The sequence below is a fragment of the Cibotium barometz genome, chromosome 26, assembly GCF_041138505.1.
Source record: "Cibotium barometz isolate CiBa-2024 chromosome 26, ASM4113850v1, whole genome shotgun sequence".
In the NCBI taxonomy this organism is placed as follows: Eukaryota; Viridiplantae; Streptophyta; class Polypodiopsida; order Cyatheales; family Cibotiaceae; genus Cibotium; species Cibotium barometz.
In genome coordinates, this window is record NC_141071.1 from 28,318,709 (window position 1) to 28,330,611 (window position 11,903).

Consider the following 11,903-nt stretch of genomic DNA (forward strand, 5'->3'; position numbering starts at 1 on the left):
CATTGGCAACTTCTTATACTTTGTCTCTGAAGACCCTTTAGTATCACGAGAAGCATGCCCAAATTTTTCAGCTTTCTTGCCCAATTTCTTACTGCCTTTAAATCCAGATGAACCACCTGTGAGTAACGCATTAGCTGTCATAGCATTTTCAATCATCTGTGACATGTTCGTTACTCTTGTCTTTATACAATAATCTCGTACCTCCTTGGGCAACCCACAACAATACTTCTCTACCTGCTCAGATAATGGCACGGCACGATAAGAAGTCACTGGGAGTAAAGCTTCCCAAAACTTCTTGTTATAATCCTCCAAACTATCACACTTTGAAGCATCCAGCTTGTGCCATGTGGTCATAACATCCACCTCAAATGTAGATGTGAGCCATACGGAAGAGAAAACCTGTTTGAATTGGACCCATGTGGTGGGTGCTATGCCCTGCAAAAGAAGAGTAGACCACCACTGCAAAGCATTGCCCTTGAGAAAAGTGGCAGCTTTCCTCACCTTAGGGGACTCTGTATAATTCCCACCAGAAAAAGCAGCATCAAACTGCTGTAAAAAGGTAAGTGCCTTCAATTTATCCTTGGCCCCACTGAAAGTGTCAAACTTCACTGCAGCTCCCCCTTCCTTGTAATCCTTCGCCTTTCCCATAGGCGTTAGATTGTCATATGGAAGTGGTTTCGTGAGATTGCTGCCCCCAACATTCACACCCATCATTGGGTCAACATTTCCCATTCCCATGCCAGGCATACCATACATTCCAGCCATGTTTCCATACATTCCATTATGCATACCTGGCTGCATGCCACCAAACATATTGCCTTGCATCCCAGGTTGCATGCCTGCAAACATATTTCCAGCCATACCGGACTGCATACCACCATACATATTCCCTTGCATGCCAGGCTGAAAATTGGCTCCAAAAGGCCCATACATACCCATGCCTCCCTGAGGGTAACCCCCAGTCATGGATTGGAACACCGAGCCACCACCAAAATAACCTGGATGCATGTTCTGCTGAGGAATAGGTGGCTGTCCATAGAAGGAACTCTGAGAGTTTGCACCATAAGCATGCTGCATATTCGGAAACTGGACAAAAGATGGTTCCTGTGGGATGGCACCACTATGACCCTGAGGAAGATTCTTCGAACGAACCTTCTTCTTCTTTTTCTGGGACTCTGTGTGGGGCTCTATGCGAGATCTCAAAAATTCAGCAAATCTCTCACTCTGTGTGAGCTGCATAAAAGTATCCATAACACTAGCCAAGCGATCTTTGAACCGAGCATCATCATCCTCTTTACCATGCACATCTTCTGGCTGTGTTACATCCTCATAAGGCTCAACATCTGCAGCCTGTTCTCCTGCAAAAATATCCTCAGATACATCTCTTTCAGGAGAAGTCTCTTCCTCTTCTTCTTCATGATAGAAGTACTCTTCCTCTGTATCAGACATGTTTGCTGAATTTTCAGCGATGGCTTTCTTCAAAGCAACCACGAGCTCACCCCCTTCAGAAAGTTGATGATTGGTCCCGGCAACGGAACCTTGAAACCGGCCTCTGATAGAAAACCAGAGTGCGGTAGAAGCAATCACCCGTCCACTTGTAGTCTAGATGAGAAACAAAACACAGATTGGAGCTAGAGTGCCCAAATCTGAAAACACAACGACACCTGTTGGCCCCAAAGCTTGGCGCCCCTTGCGGTATTTCTTTATTCAATTATAATAAAATGAATGGCTGAGTACAACACAAAGACCAGCCAAGAGTTTACACCTGTAAGTCCAATCTGACGGCCCACAAATCCTTCTCAGCACAGAGGATCTATGCACACAGATCTGTGTCTTCAAACAACACACTGTGCCTCCCTCTGATCAGCCAAGATCACTAAGCAGGCCAGCCATGGGCATACATCTGGCATAACTCAAGTGCATGATATATCTTCTCAGCTCAAACATACATGTGCTGTCCAAACTCTGTCTCAACCCTTGTCAATCTGCCATACCCCTCCTCTCACAAGGGGCCAGATAGCACATATCTGCAACAGACATCAAGCAGTAGAAAGAGAGATAGATGAACAGAAACAGAGCTTACCAAGTTCAGCTCGTGAAACAACACTGGAGGAAGCAACAGCACCAATCTGTGCTTGCAGGCACTTGTATCCACAACCCTGCTTCACACGTGTGCTTGTACTTGCCTGTATCCTCCTCCTGATGTTCACTCTTATGCTGTCCTTGAAATTACAGATCTGAAAATCAGCACAGTACCCGTCTGTACCGCCTCGGGATATGTGCCAAGAGTCGTACTTGCACAAACAGTCCGCTGTCCACTCTTGTACCTGCCTGAATCTGAGTACACAGACCTGTCCAGCACCTGTTTACGCCGCCTACAGCAGTTGTACTTGCTGTACCTGACTGTCCGTACATTGTACGGCAGTCGTACAGTAGGGTACGGGCTGTGTACTTGCTGGTGCAGCCTGTACTGGCCTGTGCGCAGAGTATCCAGCAGAGGGAACACGACGTTTGCAGCAGAAATCAGCAGCCACCTGTACTTGCACTGTACGGACTGCACACGTGGGAAGTGCGACTGTTCATGTAGAAGAAAAACAGCAGCAGTACACAGAAAACAGCAGCCGCCTTCCTTCTCTTGTGCTTTTCCACGCTAGAGAACATGCGCATGAAGGCTTCTCCACTTTTGCTACACGGCTCCCCAAAAAGGGAAGAGAGAGAGAGAGAGAGGAGAGAGAAACACTCCTCCCCAAAATTAATCCCTAGGGCCCCAAACTTTAATAAGTTCCTAGGGCCACTAAGGCCTAGGGGCAAACTTTAATAAACATTAAAACTTAATGTTTCTAGTTCCCCCCTTCACACCTAGGGATGTCCACACATCTTAAACTCTGTCCGGGCACCCCCCATGTGAATCATAAAATATTCTGCCTTTGCAACCACCATGCCCACACTTGTCCTGCTCCATTTTCACAGGGCCATGACATAGCACCACTATCGAAGTGGATAAGCACGGGTTGGTTTCCCACTTTACCCCAAGCTTTGAAAAGTTGCCTCTTCTCTGGTGGTGTGTCATCTCTTTCGATAATGTGATACTGTGGGGCGGTTTGACTTCTTGATTTGGTCTATCAGGACATTTTGCAACCATGTGTCCTTTCTTTCCACATTGGAAACATTTACCTTCTTTGACATACTCCTCAAGTCGCTTGCGGGATAGCTTTCTATCGTACAATGGTGTTTTATCCTCATTTTTGTTCTTCTTTTCTTGTGGCTCGTTCCTTACTTAAGATCCTCCTTTGAATCTCTTCTTTTGGATGGAGTCTGGATTCTCATTCTTTGATTTGTCTACCATCCAAGACATGTGTAGAGCTTCGGCTTGCACGGCTTTGTCTTGGGCTTCTTCCAAGGCTTTAAGTCCCGCCATATAAACTGCTTGCATAAACTTTGGTTGCAATCCATTGACAAACTTACGCATTTCCATCAATGATGGGATGGGAGTATATGAGGTAAACTTCAATGAGACGGCTGAAAATTTATTAAGATATGTTGCCACGCTTTCTCCGGCCTTTTGCTTTACCTCATCCCATTCCTTCTCCACATCTGCCTCAAAGTTTGCGGGAAGGAACTTCTTGTTGAACATGGTTTTAAAATCGGTCCGTGAAGTAGGCTCAGTCCGATCTTGTACCGCTTTTAGCCACCAATTCAAGGCGGCATCCTTCAAATGCATATGGACCATGCAGAGTTGAGACTTTTCGGAGAAGTCTTCTCCTCCAAAGGCAGTGTCAAACTGTTTGATGAAGGATAGGGCTTTTTGGGTGTCCCACTTTCCATAAAAGGTATCAAACTTTACGCTTTTCTCTCCCGGCTTGAAGTCCACTTTGCCGGTTGAAGGCTCCTTTGCCTTCTTCTCTTTTGCTAGGCCCGAGGAAGCTACATCAGATAGAATGGGTCTAGGGGTAGCTTCTCTCTGTCCTCCATGAGTGATGGATTGAGTGGCTTTGGGTTCCTCTCCAATGGCAAAGAGGCCAGTGTGAGAAAGACAGCCTGCGCAAAAAGAGGAGAGAGAGAGAGAGAGAGAGAGAGAGAGAGAGAGAGAGAGAGAGAGAGAGAGAATAATAATAATAATAATAATAATAAAGCAGTCATAGTGGCAAAGAAAAGGAAAATAGAGAAATTTCGGTTAGCATTAGCATGCATAGAAGAGAGAGATAAAAAATCTTCTTTCAAAAAAAGCCCTCCACCGTTGAATATGGATTTGCTCCATAGTGAAGCTCTTCAAATTTTGAAATTAGGGAATAGAACGGAACCTATGAATGTATGGAAACCTGTAACCTAGGATTTCGTCAGAACGTTCTCCTTCCAACTACGTCTAATCTGGTCTAGTTACAACGCCGAGAAGAGGGGGAGGCCCTTTCCTTATGCCAATGGCCGCACGGCCTAAGGGACTTCAATCGGCTCCTCCTGTGACGTTGAAACTAATTACAAGGACGAAACCAACTCCCTTGAGAAGTGCAACCAAAGGAACTAGCACCAAAAAAAAGAAGCAGCATGAATAGTAAACTCGATCCCACAACTCTTTATTCCTGGTTGCATCAATTTGAAGCATATTTTGCCACAATTAGAAAAAGTGATACTGACAGAGTGATCTTGGCTAGTTGGTATTTGAAAGGCGAGGCCATTCCTTGGTGGACCCAGTGGGCTCATGCCCACACCAGATTAGGTATGGCAGCCTATGTTTGGGACGAGTTTGTCCTCGACCTTAAGCGGCGATTTCTACCGCCCATTACCTTAAGCAACCCGAAGACGAGTTTAAGGGAGCGCGTCAAAGCCCACAACCAATCCTGCAGTTTGCCAATAAGATTTCAGAATTATGTTTGCAGTTGGGCTTATCTGACAAGGACAAGAAAGGGCAGTTCCTTTATGGCCTTGACACGCAAATCCAATGGGAGGTGCGTATGTTTAGGGCAGCCACATTCGAAGACGCACTCTCGCTTGCACAAAGTGCTAAAATGAAGCACAATGGCGAAAAGCCCAAGACTTCCTAGCCTGTTACTCCCAAGGCTAATGCCTCGGGGAAAAAAGGCCAGAACCAGACGAGGTCTTCCACAAGACAGCACACGGAAGCCTCTGGCTCCAAGAACTCGACCAATGCGCCCAAGCTTACTCCAGACCAGAAAGCTCAGGCAGGTAAGACAAGTGGTAAATTGAGTGCTGAGGAGATAGCTCGGTACAAGAAGGAAGGTTGGTGCTTCTTTTGTCATACAAAAGGACACACTTCTAGGGAGTGCCCCAAGAAAACTACCACTCCATAGACAAACTCCCTAGCCCCCACGGCTTCACTGGTGAGCCCATCTCCCACACAGACCCCAACGGCAACCCCTAATTCTTCAGATCCCAATGCTTCGGTTGGTGCAATCATTAGCCGGGCGCTCGAAGATGAGTAGAAGGGCGCCCATGACCAGGAGTATGAGTGCAGCAAATTGCTCAAGACCTTTGGCTATATATGTGGCCAGAGAGTCGTCTTGTTTGACAGTGGCAGTACGGAGGATGTAGTCACGGAACAAGCCGCTCGATGAGCCCGTTTCGTCTTGACTCCAGTGGACAAGAAAGTTCAGGGATTTAGCACAGGCATGACGAAGAGCATCAAGTTTGAAGCTCAGAGTGCTGGGTTAGTCATTCACAGCGTAGAGTTTATGCGTAATCTTATGGTTGCCCCTATTGTAGGAGCGGACATAATTTTGGACATTCAATGGTTTCACAAGTTCCAGCCAAATATCAAGTGGGACAAGCACACTTTCGTGATTAATTGGAATGTGTCTAAAGTCCCAGTGACCATTAAGTGTGAGCCAAAAATCCCGAGCTTTCCTCTTATAAGCCATTTACAAGCTAAAAGAGAAATTTAAAAAAATGCAGAGTGAGATGATTTACATCCAAACTCCCCAGATGGCAACCAGGGCTTCAGAGAAGTACCAGGTTCTCCATGACAAGTTCCAGAAGCTTTTTCTTCGGGACAATCTCCCTCCCCAACTCCCCCCCATCCAAATCGGAGGACCACAGAATAGACCTCCTTCCAAGCTTGGATCCCCCGAGCAAGTTTCCATACCACCTTTCCAAGGCAATGGAATCGGAGTTGGACCGCCAACTGTTGCAATCTAGCTTCATGCGTCCCAATGTGTTGCCATTTGTAGCTCCGATCCTGTTTGTCAAGAAGAAGGATGGGTCTTCTCAATTGTGTATCGATTATCGTGCACTCAATAAGCTGACTATTAAGAGTAAGTTCTCGATGCCTCGAATAGATTACGTTCTCGAAAAGTTGAATGGGACCAAGGTGTTCTCGAAGTTAAATTTGAAGAGTGGGTACCACCAAGTGAGGATTGTTGAGGGAGACATCCCCAAAACAACCTTCCGTACGGAACGAACCCACTATGAATTTGTTGTCATGTCTTTTGGCTTGACGAATACCCCAACCACATTCAACCGCATAATGATACGTGTGTTCAAGGACTTAATAAGAAAGTGTGTTCATTTTTCTAGACAACATACTAGTATTTTCAGCTACCGTTGAGCAACATGACATTGATGTGGAGAAAGTCCTAAAGTTGCTGAAAAGCAACAAGCTTTACGTCAATGAGAAGAAATCAAAATTTTATTTGTTCGAGGTTCACTACTTTGGATACATTATCAGTGCCGAGGACATCCGACGACTTGATCCGTCCAAGGTGATCGAGATTGTCAATTGGAAAGTACCACAGATTGCATTTGACATCAGATCCTTTGTGGGTATATGCCAAGAATACTCCACCCACATAGACAAGTTTTCTGACCTCTCGGCGGATCTCACTGATCTACTAAAGAGCGTCAAAACTACAAGGCAACGGATTCGAATGATTCCACAAGCGTTGGAGACATTCCAGAACCTCAAGGTGACTTTGTCAAAAGTGTCTTGTCTAGCGTTTGCCTCGTGGAACGAGCCGTTCCAAGTGACCACCGATGCGAGTAACATCGCAATTGGAGGTGTTTCACAACAAAATGGTCATCCAGTAGCTTGCATGTCTCGTAAGTTACTGCCCACAGAAAAGAATTACTCGGTCTACGATCGAGAACTCCTAACAATCATTCAAGCCTTGAAACATTGGAAACATTTTCTTTATGACCGTGAATTTGAGGTTCGCACTGACCATCAAGCATTACGCTGGATTCAGACAATGCCAAGTGCACGATGGAGTGACCGCCAACACCATTGGAGCCAAATCTTCCAACAATTTGGTGGTATAATCGAGTACCTTCTAGGAAAGGCCAACCCAATGGCCGATGCTTTGAGCCGGAAGGGACAAGTGACTTTGATTCGACCTCACTGGTATGGGACTAGCTGACATAAAGCACACGTACGTGGATTCCGAGGAATTCGGTACACAATGGAAACAGGCACAACATGTCACATGCACTCTGCACTGTAGTGCATGGTGACAAGATGGCTCATCATCATCAGTGCAACATTGTACAGTATTAGTATCCTTTAGGATGATAATTGTCATACGTCGTGACTCCATTGTAATCCTCAGACCAAGATATGTCAGGCACAAGCTACGTAGATCATTCCTCAGCCACAGTGAGTCAGTCAGTCAGTCAGTCACTCAAGTCCCTTAACCCATTTGAAGAGATTCATTCATGCATGTAGAGTCAGTAGAAACCTTAGGGTTTGCATTAGAAAGCACTCTACATATTACATATCATTCATCCATTGCACTTGGATCATTGCAGGAGCCTTGAAATAGCACTTGGTATCCTTAGGATATTTATTAGTATTTATCGGGCATTTTTTCATATTTTACAGCATTTAAATATCATTATTTGACATGAACAAGTCGTGTAGCACTTTATGCTACAGTCGGCCAGCATTAAATGCCAGGCGACCAGCACTTGCGCATATAAATAGCATTCCATAGCACTCATTCCATCATCTCATAAATCAGCCATCAAACGTTGGAGCCTTCAGCACTAGGAGCATAAGAGATTGATCATTCAGCCCTAGATCACCTCAGCCTTCAGCGTTTTCAGTTCATAACACAAGGAGCATCAACGCATGAAGCATTCAGCCATCCATCATCAAAACGCAGCATAGAAGCAATTCAGTACCTTGCGTTTTCAGCACACATTCGGTTTTCAACATACATATCATCATCGTTTTGCTACAGCACTTCGGTGAAGGTAACCCGCATTCATTCATTCATTTTCAGCATTCATACATAGCTTAGAACAGTCCCAAACAGCCCATACCTCAGGCTCAGATTTACAGCCTTCCCTCATTCCATTGGGAAGAGTGCATAGACTCCAGATTGGTCATCATTGGTGCTTCTACAGCTGTACAATTCAGCCCGACTCTTGGTCCTCCAAGATCTTGCATTTGGCTTATCGTCAATCCAAAGTCAAGTCTCTTCAAAGTAATAAAGCAAATACTATTCCGGTAACGGGATAGGGGGCCCTTCAGTGGGTAATTCCGGACCCCATGCGGTGTACAGTTTCTCTCTCTCTAAATCTCTTAAAGTTTGAAGTCGTAAAAGTGAATTGCTAAACTCACGAAACTCGAGATAAAGAAGGCGGTGTGAGACTTGTGTGACATGATCCTTAATTACGAATACTTCCGCTACATGTTACACTGGTATCAGATTCAGCTTGTCCACATACACCGCATCCTAGCGTGAGAACATCCTTGGATGGTAAGATTACGTTCCGGCACGACAACCGACTTCAGTATCATGTCTACAGTGGAGAGTACACATCAACCGGAAGACATCTCCCCCAAAGGAGACCTTGCTCTTCCAACTACCGCAGATACCATAGCTCTACTCAGAGCTCAGAACCAGCTTCTTATGGAGCATCTCCAACTTTAGGAGGCAACAGCAGCACAACCTCCTCCTCCTCCAACAACCCCCGACTACATCTCTCTCTTCTTTCAAATGGAACAACAAAGAAGGAAAGACAAGGTTCGATGGAGAGAATGAAAAGCTGGAGCTGAAGTAAGAAAGCAAGAAGAAAAAGCAGATAGACGACACTATGAGGAAGCCCAACGCAAGATCGAAGAAGACCAACGTCAGGCCAAACTCGTCGCTCAAGAGCTCAATGAGAACATATATTACTCGAGCACCAAAGGAAAAAGGAAGCCATGCATCAGAGATATCAGCACCTCTCTTCAATTTTCCCAGTCTTAGGTGCCACCAACCAGCAGCCCGCGACATCAACTACCGTCATTCCAACTCAACCAAATTTTAGTAAGTATGATGGTAAGTGTGATCATTTAGCAATTAATCAATTCATTCATCAATTTACTGCTCATTTTCCTTTAGCTAGGATTACAGATTGTCATGTGCACAGTGTGTCTACCGTGTGCTACACGCACACAAGACTAGCTTCGAGGTTTGGGGAAGCTTGGAGCTAGGCAGATAGATTGGCGAGCTGAGTTAGGGATAGACTAACGGCGGTCACCCAAGTATGGACGGGCAGGCACCCAAGTGTGGACACCCGATGACCGGCCAAGAGCCTATAAAAGGGTGGCCAAGGTTAGTCATTAGTCATATAGAGTCGCGTGATTTGTGAGAGCTCTATGGTCTGGAGCCTGGATCTAGTGCATGCATGCACATGCTTCATGCAACCGAGGCCGACAGCAGTCTCAAGGCCCGCGAGGGTAGCTTCGTGGCGGTATGGGACATCGCAAGGTAGAGATTGGTCAGTACGTCCATCTAATTAGCTCAGCTCGTGGCGGTATGGGACGTCGCGAGAGGTAGAGATTGGTCGGCACATCCATCTAGTTAGCTCAGCTCGTGGCTCGGTGGGAACAGTCAAGTCTGTGGGCTTGCCCACGGCTGTCGTGGTTGGGAGGTGAGTCAGGCCTACACTCCATTTTTGTTTGTTTGTTTGTTTGCAAGTTTGGAGTTCGTACCAGGAGCGTTCTACAAGGAGATCCGTTGGGGTTTTGACAGTGGTATCACAGCGTTCTACGAGGAGATCCTTTGGGGTTTTGACACATACCCCTAGGGTAGAGTCCACGTAGCAGCTCCCCGGGCATAGTGTTGCAGCTGGATCACCACAACGTTATTACTACCCCACAAAAACAAACACCCCTCTCTCTCTCTCTCTCTCTCTCTCTCTCTCCCCTTGCCAACCGGTCAGAAGTAAATAGTGAAAATTTGAATTAAATTTCTTTATGCTGGCATGCCACGCGCACATATTGCACATGAGTTCCGGCTGTCGACATGTCACCTCCCAAGTCATCTGCAACGTCATAGCAAGTGGTCGCTGGGAGCACATTTTCCAAGGCGGACAACCAGCGACAGCTTAGAGCTCTTTCATGATAACAGATGCGAGGAGTATGCAACACCAGGCAGTCATATCAGGGGTCAGAAGGTTTGTTTGGGGCATAAAAATTGGCAAGTTGACACACTTTCCCAACATTCATGACGGCCGGGAAGGAGATGCCTCCAGCCCTGCCCTCCCCGCTGCGCCTCTCTACCGCCTGCTCTCCTCCACTTGATCATGTGGTAAGCCTGTGGCCATCTCTCAACAAGAGGCAAAGACTGTTGATGAGTTAATGGGCGCCGGGATGCCTATTCGAGCGTGTGGTTGTTCGGTGCCTTCTTTCTCATAACGTGAAGAAATAAATGCCTGTAGATGTAGAATTAGCATGGAAGGGAGAGCATACCTGTTTGTTAATTCATGTCATCACCGCATAGGTCTGTGCAACCGTAGCCGTAAGCTGTGCGTACGTCTTGCCGCCATAGCCATTGTGTTGAGAAGCTTTCTGGCGACGAGTTTTTTATACTCCCCTTTGTTTGCGAAGCGCGCCCACAGGTCTGTGTCTTGTTAGGATACACTCTATTCGACGCACAAAACTCCACCTCAGCCCGGTCCCGGCCCACCTGCCGAATAATTCCCAGCCACATGATCCATCATGTCTCCCACGTGGTCTCTTCCCACGTGGCTTAGCCCAGCCTTTGCCATGTCAACGCTACACGCCTCTAAAGCTCAACTTTTATTTTTAATGCAACACCACAAAGCTTTGTGCTAAGAGTGGGTCCCATGCTCCATCACTAAGGAGAGTCTTTAGTGATTGCACGGAGATGGACAAGGGAGACTCCCCGTCAATGAGGATGGTTCAAAGATAGAGGGGGAGACTCTCCAGTCCCCGTCTCGATGAGGATGGGTGGGAGAAATCTACCCCCTTTTACAGAGATTGTCTCCATCTCCCCAAACTTGGTGGAATCTCTTCCATGGTCTTCCATCATTTGGTCCTACATGACTTGGTAAGTTCAGCCAAAGGCATGTATCCTTATTCACTCAAATCTAATATCTTGTATTAATTAATCCATAGACTTCAATCCTAACGGAACGTCATCTTCCTCAAGCCACTCGACAACGCACGCTATGGCTCTGCCCCTACATCCAACGAGTAACACATTCTTTTTTAATTTTTTTTATTTTTATTTTTTATTTTTTTAAATCGAAACGATATGGTTAGTATTACTCAAAAAGGGTCTTCAACACATACTTTTTATTGTTCTTACATGTAGCTCAAGCTTTATTCCCAATTCAAGGCAACATAATAGAAGGCCCAAACTTGCTAGCATATGCATTCAAGACATTGAAATTATTATTTGTATAGAAACTAAGTGAGATATACACATGTTACTATTAGCAACATGTGTGGATCTCTTTTATCGAAGATGTTATGGATCAAATGCACTATCAAAGCATAGGTTTTCATGAAGTTCTATGTCTCAACCCTCCAACAAGTATGGCCTTTGGAGCTGAGTATCCATTACCTATAATTTTAAGCTCTATGGCCTACCTTTTAGTCCACTTAGCCTCATGATGAAAGTGTACATTTGGAAAAAACCATCATATTATATTGTAAT

The 11,903-nt window shown here is 45.7% G+C and overlaps 1 protein-coding gene across 1 annotated transcript in view; it reads right to left on the reverse strand.

Moving 5' to 3' along the window:
* The window catches only part of LOC147623842 (protein SPA1-RELATED 4-like), a 126,061-nt gene extending 115,072 nt beyond the window's left edge, over positions 1-10,989 (reverse strand). The window contains exon 1 of the mRNA XM_086820482.1: positions 10,691-10,989. The gene's annotated coding sequence lies outside the window, so the exon portion shown is untranslated. The remainder of the gene's footprint in view (positions 1-10,690) is intronic.
* Positions 10,990-11,903: the final 914 nt, after the last annotated feature.